Source organism: Triticum aestivum, chromosome 1A (assembly GCF_018294505.1).
Source record: "Triticum aestivum cultivar Chinese Spring chromosome 1A, IWGSC CS RefSeq v2.1, whole genome shotgun sequence".
Taxonomy (NCBI): Eukaryota; Viridiplantae; Streptophyta; class Magnoliopsida; order Poales; family Poaceae; genus Triticum; species Triticum aestivum.
In genome coordinates, this window is record NC_057794.1 from 32249852 (window position 1) to 32257213 (window position 7362).

Consider the following 7362-nt stretch of genomic DNA (forward strand, 5'->3'; position numbering starts at 1 on the left):
TTCACCCAATCCGGACCATCAAGAGCTTCTTCAACCTTGATAGGTTCAATACTAGAGATGAATGAATAATGTTCATAAAAGTTAGCCAAATGAGTTTTAGAGCGAGTAATTCTCCATGTTTGAATATCATCAGAGATTTGTTCGATGGGATGATCTCTTGAAACTCTTGCTCTAACTCGTGAGAGTTTTTGTTTGGGTCGGGGTGGAACATCCTCTTCATCATCTTGTTCTTCCTCTTGGCCCTCTTCATTGTTGGTGTTGTTGTTCTCTTGTGGAGGTGGAGAAGGAGGTTGATGAGGTTCATCTTGGTGTACTTCCTCGTTTCCTTCATCTTGGTATGTGTAGTTGAGATGTGCAAAAAATGTGAAACTGGGATTCCAATGTGTTGTTGCAAGTTGCAAAACTAATTTCTGTGAGATTTCAATGTGAAACTGGAAAAAATATGGAATTAGATCTCTGAAAAATATGAAACAGCTATTTCTCTTATCTGTCATTTGTTATTTCAGTGATATATGTATTGAGAAATTACTTCCCTGGAATATATTTCAATGGGGTGTTGCAAGTTGTGAAACTAATTTCTGTGAAAATATATGAAATTACTTCTCTGAAATATATGAAACCGTTGTTTCTCTTATCTGGCATTTGTTATTTAAGTGAGATGTGTATTGGGAAATATGAAATTACTTCCCTGAAATATATTTCAATGTGTGGTTACAAGTTGTGAAACTAATTTCTGTGAAAATATATGAAATTAGATCTCTGGAAAATATGAAACTGCTATTTGTGATATATGTAATTTGTTATTTCGGTCATATATGTATTGAAATGTATGAAATTACTTCCCTGAAAATATATGTAATTACTTTGCTGAAATACAGAAATATACATCACTTACATAGCTCAGCTACACATAGATATGTGAAATTTATATTACAATGTAGTGTAACTAGACTATTTTAGCATATGCAAGTGTTATATGCTTCTTAAAAGGATTGCAATATTTTTTGAAAGATTTGAAATGATATTTCAGTTAGGTATGAATTGAAATAGCTATGTGTAGCTGAGTTGTTTTGGAAAAAAAATATAACTGAAATCACTTCATAAAATATAAAAAATGTTCATGTGACCCTTTTGAAATGCTAAGTTTCAGTCTTTTGTAAAGATATTTGTTTTTGAAAGGATTGAAATCATATTTTTGAAGAATTGAAATCAGGTCTTTCATGGTTCAATAATCAATTTCACTTGTGAAAAATGAAATTGGAATTGGAATAAATGAAATCACTTTGTAAAAAGATAAAAATGTTTATGCAACACTTTTGAAATACAAAGTTTCACTCTTTTTTGAAATATATTTCTGAAAGGATTGAAATATGTTTTTTTCTAAACGAGCTGAAATTAGATTTTGAAATTAATTGAAATGTTCTTTTTTTCAAATTCATATCTACATTAAGAAAAATCAAATAAGTTTAAAGTGAGAAAACTTGATCGGTTGAAAAATGACATGTTCTGTATCTGGACTTGGGAAGTAAGAGATATGACTCGATCGTACCTGGAAAGCCTGGGACAAGGCTAAAGTCACGTGGGTGTGACATGGATGATGTAATGTGGGTGGGCCCATCTGATTAAATATGGTGCCTTAAATGAAGGAAAGAGTGAAATACAGAAATACTAGTACTTTTGAGGTGGCAGCATCTTATTGGCGGGAGGACCATCGGTAGATCCCGACACCGGTAAAAAAGAGGTTTGCGGAGGAGGGGCGCCATGTGTGGCTCATGAACCCCATAATCCCTCTATAATTCCTGTTCATCCAACTCTTGATCAATAATAAAGTGAAGCATGTTAACCCTAAAAAAACAAAAAGGCGCCAACGAGGAGGACACCGTGTCACAGCCCGACTCGTAATCAGGCCGGATCAAAAACTGCCTCCACAAATAAAACGGGGTGCCTCTGGCCCAGCCCCAACTACCACGGGAGGGGCGGCCGCTCTCTTCGCGTTCGTCTCCCGTACGACGGCGGCGATCGGCGGCGACCAGGGCACGTGCGCCGTGGTCACCTACTCGTCCCCTTTCACGCGCGCAGGCCCTGCGGGAGAGCCCCCAAACCCTAGCTAGCAATGGTGGTGGCGGCGGCCGGCGACCCTCGCCGGGTCCGCAACACCTGCATCATGGCGCACGTGGACCACGGGAAGACCACGCTGGCCGACCACCTGGTGGCGTTCGGCGGCGGCGGCCTCCTCAACCCGAGCATGGCCGGCAAGGCCCGCTTCATGGACCACCTGCAGGAGGAGCAGGAGCGGGCCATCACCATGAAGTCCGCCTCCGTCCTGCTCCGCCACCGCGACGGCACCCGCGTCCACCTCATCGACTCCCCGGGCCACGCCGACTTCTGCTCCGAGGTCTCCGCCGCCGCGCGGGTGGCCGACTCGGCGCTCATCGTCGTGGACGCCGTCGACGGCCTCGGCGTCCAGACGCACGCCGCGCTCCGCAAGGCCTTCGCCGAGCGCCTCCGCCCCTGCCTCGTTCTCAACAAGCTCGACCGCCTCATCACCGACCTCCGCCTCGATCCCGGGGAGGCCTACGAGCGCCTCCGCCGCATCGTCGCCGAGGCCAACTCCGTGTACTCCACGCTGCGCTCCGGCTCCTACTTCTCCCTCCTTGATGGGCTCGCCCCCGACCAGCAGGCCGACGATGGCGAGGACACCTTCGTGCCCCAGAAGGGCAATGTCGTCTTCGGCTGCGCCCGCGACGGCTGGGGCTTCCGGATCCAAGATTTCGCCGCCGTGATGGCCATGGGGCGCGCCGGCCAGGCCAACAAGCTGGTGAAATGGCTATGGGGGGGCATACTACTGGGATAAGGAGAAGAAGAAGGCTATGCCCTTGGCCAACGGCATCAAGCAGCGGCCCATATTTGTGGAATTGGTGCTCAAGCGGCTGTGGAAGGTATATGATCATGGTCTGAAGGTGGACGGCGCAAGCTGGCTGCGCGATCATGTCGTCCAGGCCTTCAATCTGAAGGTATCGGAGCGGGAGCTGCAGAGCAAGGACCGCCCCAAGGCCGTGCTGGAAGCCGTGATGAGGGCGTGGCTGCCGCTTGCGGAGACAGTGATGACGATGATCGTGGAGTGCACGCCAGACCCCGTCGCCGCCCAGAGATTCAGAGCGCCGGCACTTATGCCCGAGAGGGAGCTGCCGACATGGGTTTTGGCGGAGCACGTCGCCGAGGCGGAGAAGGTGAGGAGGTGCGTGGTGGCCTGCAGCGCCAGCTCAAGCGCCCCTGTGGTGGTCTTCGTGTCCAAGATGTTTGTGGTGAAACACAAGGATCTGCCACCTACCCTCGACCGCGGCCAGGAGGCCGCCGGTGAGCCGGAGGAGTGCTTCTTGGCATTTGCGCGGGTCTTCAGCGGCGTCTTGCACGCGGGGCAGAAGGTGTTTGTGCTGTCACCGATGTATGATCCGGTGAAAGGGGACACAACAGGCAAGCATCTGAAGGAGGTTGAGGTTCAGCAGCTGTATGAGATGCTAGGAGAGGGCCTCAGGCCGGTGGCCAGCGTAGGCGCCGGGAATGTGGCCGCCATCAAGGGCCTTGGTGAGCATATAATGAAGACGGCCACACTATCATCTACGAGGAACTGCTGGCCCTTTGCGAGCATGGCGTTCCAGGTCTCTCCGATACTGAAGGTCGCGATCGAGCCCGCCAACGTGGCTGATCTGGCCGCGTTCCGCGAAGGGCTTAGCCTTCTCAACCGGGCAGACCCACTTGTTGAGTATTCCATATCAGAAAAGGGTGAGCATGTCCTTGCTGCAGCTGGGAAGGTACATTTGGAGCATTGTGTGGAGAATTTGCGGGAGAGGTTCGCGAAAGTCGAACTGAATGTCTCAGAGCCCTTGGTATCCTTCAAGGAGACCATCCAAGGGGAAGGTGTTGGTTTGGTAGATAGCTTGAAGGATCCACAGGGATACGTTGAGAGGATTGCTCCAGATGGGAAATTTGCTGTGAGAGTCAAAGTCATCAGGCTTCCAGATGCTCTGGTTAAGGTCCTCGAGGAAAATGAGGAATTGCTTTCTCGAACAATTAAGGGGCAAACGGCGAGAAGCGACAGAGCAATGGGATCACAATGTCCTCGGGATGATGATGGTCGTTCCGTGGCAGTGCTTAGGCAAGATATGCTCAGTGCTGTAGAGAGCGAGCTGGAAGCGCTCTCTGTGCGAGCGGATGAAGTTAAGCTCGAGTGGTATAGGAAGACACTGCTGGGGTACTTGCACAAAATCTCGGCCCTAGGCCCTTCCCAAGTCGGTCCGAATCTCCTCCTCATGCCCGGTGTGAAATTAAGCAGCGGTTCGACAACCATCCAAAACGGAAGGGAAGGTATTCTAGTGCGCGGCACGTGTCATGTCTCAGAGAAACTGGGGTTTGTGAGTGTGTCTGATGATGCAGAGATTAGCAATGGCATTATCGACGACAGTGAGCCATCCACAGATGTTCCTGATCATGAGGCACTAAGGAACATCATCATCTCAGGATTTCAGGAGGTCACAAATGCAGGGCCCTTGTGTGATGAACCTATGTGGGGTCTGGCATTCATCGTCGAGCCCTACATATTCTCTGGCAGCCCAGATAGTGTCAACTGCTCTTATCAGCACAGAGCGGCAGTCAGGGAAGCGTGCCGGGCGGCCGTGCTTCAGAGCAAGCCCAGGCTTGTCGAACCCATGTACTTATGTGAAGTGACCACTCCTATAGAGCGCCTAGGAAGCGTCTATTCTGTTCTTGGCGATTGTCGAGCAAAGGTGCAGGAAGCGGAGATGCAACTAGAAACTTTCTTGTACATGGTGCACGCGCATTTGCCGGTTGCCGAGAGCTCTGAATTCTCTGAAAAGCTTTGGAATGGAAGTTCCGGTGCGGCCACTGCTCGTCTCACTTTCAGTCACTGGGAGGCTATTCCTCAAGACCCCTTCTTTGTTCCGAAGACTAAGGAGGAGATTGAGGAATTCGGAGATGGTTCAAATATGGGACCAAACTTGGCTAAGAAGCTCATCGATTCCGTGAGGCGAAGAAAGGGACTACATGTTGACGATAAAGTTGTCAAGCATGGCACGAAACAGCGGACTCGGGCTAAGAAAGTGTAGATACGTTCTTGGGATTTATATGAAACTGTACATTCTGTTTCGTCAAGCATGGCACGAAACAGCCGGCTCGGGCCAAAGAAAGTGTAGATATGTTCTTGGAATTTATATGAAACTGTACATTCTGTTCCACAGCTTGTCCTGGTAAACTGAGATATAATCAATCTGTAGCTAGTGTGATTTTTGAAATTTTGAAATGCTGAGGAATTTTGGTCAGTTATTTACAATAGTTGCTGATTTGGCTCTTGTATGCTGAGGAATGGTTTATTATGTGGGTATGTCAAGCTAGAAAGTTTCACAACATTCTGCTTTTAAAACCTTGACTTGATGGGAAATGGTAGAAATGTATTCTCGTGTGTTGTTAAGCCAAAAGTTAGTAGAACTCGCTTGATCATGATGTAGTAATTTGTGCACTACTGCTTTGTGAAAAACTGTAGGAATAAACATAGCCAGGAAATAAAATGACCATTATGGTAAAGAGGCTTATTCCGAGCATAGCATAGTTACGTCAGTTACCTACATTGTCTAAATGCTCACTGTCCCACTTTTTCTTGTATTTTTTTGTGTCCTTCATGTTAGCCTCTAGGCATTGCAAGCCACATATATGTGGGATCTCCTGCGGGGAACCAGAGATGATCTTTAAGTCTTCATGGGACACCTTGGCCTTGGCTCATATGAATGGAACTGTTATCTCCTGTTCTTCTGTCCTGGTAAGCTGAGATGTAACCAAATCTGTAGCTAATGTGATTTTTAAATTTTGATGTGCTATTGGAATTTTTGTGAAGATGGTTGTTTCGGGGCATATTAAGTGCAGGCCTCCAGAAGCTCCAGTGCATAGTGGACGGCTAAAGCATGCTGAACTGCTGACAATGTCAAGAGAGGTCAGGGTAGACCGAACTTGACGTGGGAGGAGTCTGTAAAGAGAGATCCGAAGGACTGGAGTACCCCTGTTCAGGATCCTGTCCTGGTAAGTTGAGATGTAAACAAATCTGTGGCTAGTGTGATTTTAAACTTTTGAGTGCTGAGAAATTTTGGTGGAGATGATTATTTTGGGGCATGTGGGCGCTCTGGGCATTTTTGAGAGGGATTTCTAATAATTGCCTGATTCCTGCTCATCCATGTTTGGCTCTTCTAATACCTGTGCACTCATCTCAGAATGATTTATGTGGGTATGTCAGCTAGAAAGTTTCACACTATTATGTTTCTGTTACAGTAACTTGGTAGAAAATGGTGTAAAGCTGCACAGGATCCCCCCCCTATATGGCAAACAGACACATCCTGAACTGTACTTTGCAATGCCCTGGTGAATTATCTTATCATCCTGAGTGAGTCGTTAACCGAAATTTGGTAGAGCTCACTGAATCATGATGTAGTAACCAGTGCACTACTGCTTGGGAAGAACTGCAGGGATTCACACAAGCAGGAAATAAAACAATCACTGTGCTTAAGAGGCCTATTCTGAACATAGCATCTTTATGTCCGTTACCTACAGGCCACACGTGTGTATCCCATTTGCCTGTGCTGCTAATTTCTATGATTTACAATTACAGATTGGATTGCCACAGCATGTCTGTAGAAAGATAAAACAATCACTATGCTTAAGAGGCAGTATTTCATTCACTATGGGTGGAGTCATCAGCGTGGAAAGCTGTGGTCGACTCTTCTAGTATAAACTGCAGGGTTCAGTTAGCATTATATGATGATCGACGGACCACAAATAAGTCGCGGGATTTTTATTCCGAACCGAACTCTTATTTCACATTGCAGGTCTTAATAAGAAGCTATGTAAATATGTACTGTAGTTATTATGGTCGAAAGGTGCTGAAAGTTTCATAGTATTCTGCTTTTTTAACCTTGACTTTATGGAAAATGGTAGAAAGGTGTGTGAGTTGTTAATCAGAAGTTAGTAGAACTTGCTTAATCATGATGTACTATAGTAATTTGTGCACTGCTGCTTGGTGACAAAGTGTGGGAATAAGCATAGCCAGGAAATAATATGACCAGTATGCTAAAGAGACTTATTCCGAACATAGCATCTCCACCTCAGTTACCTACAGTTTCTAAATGCTTACTATTCCAATTTTCCCTATATTTTCTATGTGCTTCCTGTTAGCCCTTGGGCATCACAAGCCCAGACATGTGGAACTGCCTGTCTCCAGCAGTAGCATTTCATTGTGGTCTGGAGCAAGTAATGAAGGCTTTGATGTGCAAGATCTTGAACTATATATGTTTGGCAGGCAAA

General features: G+C 46.8%; 1 pseudogene; it reads left to right on the forward strand.

Moving 5' to 3' along the window:
• Positions 1 to 1424: 1424 nt before the first annotated feature.
• LOC123188023 (elongation factor 2-like) lies at positions 1425 to 6826 on the forward strand (annotated as a pseudogene).
• The last annotated feature ends 536 nt before the right edge of the window (positions 6827 to 7362 follow it).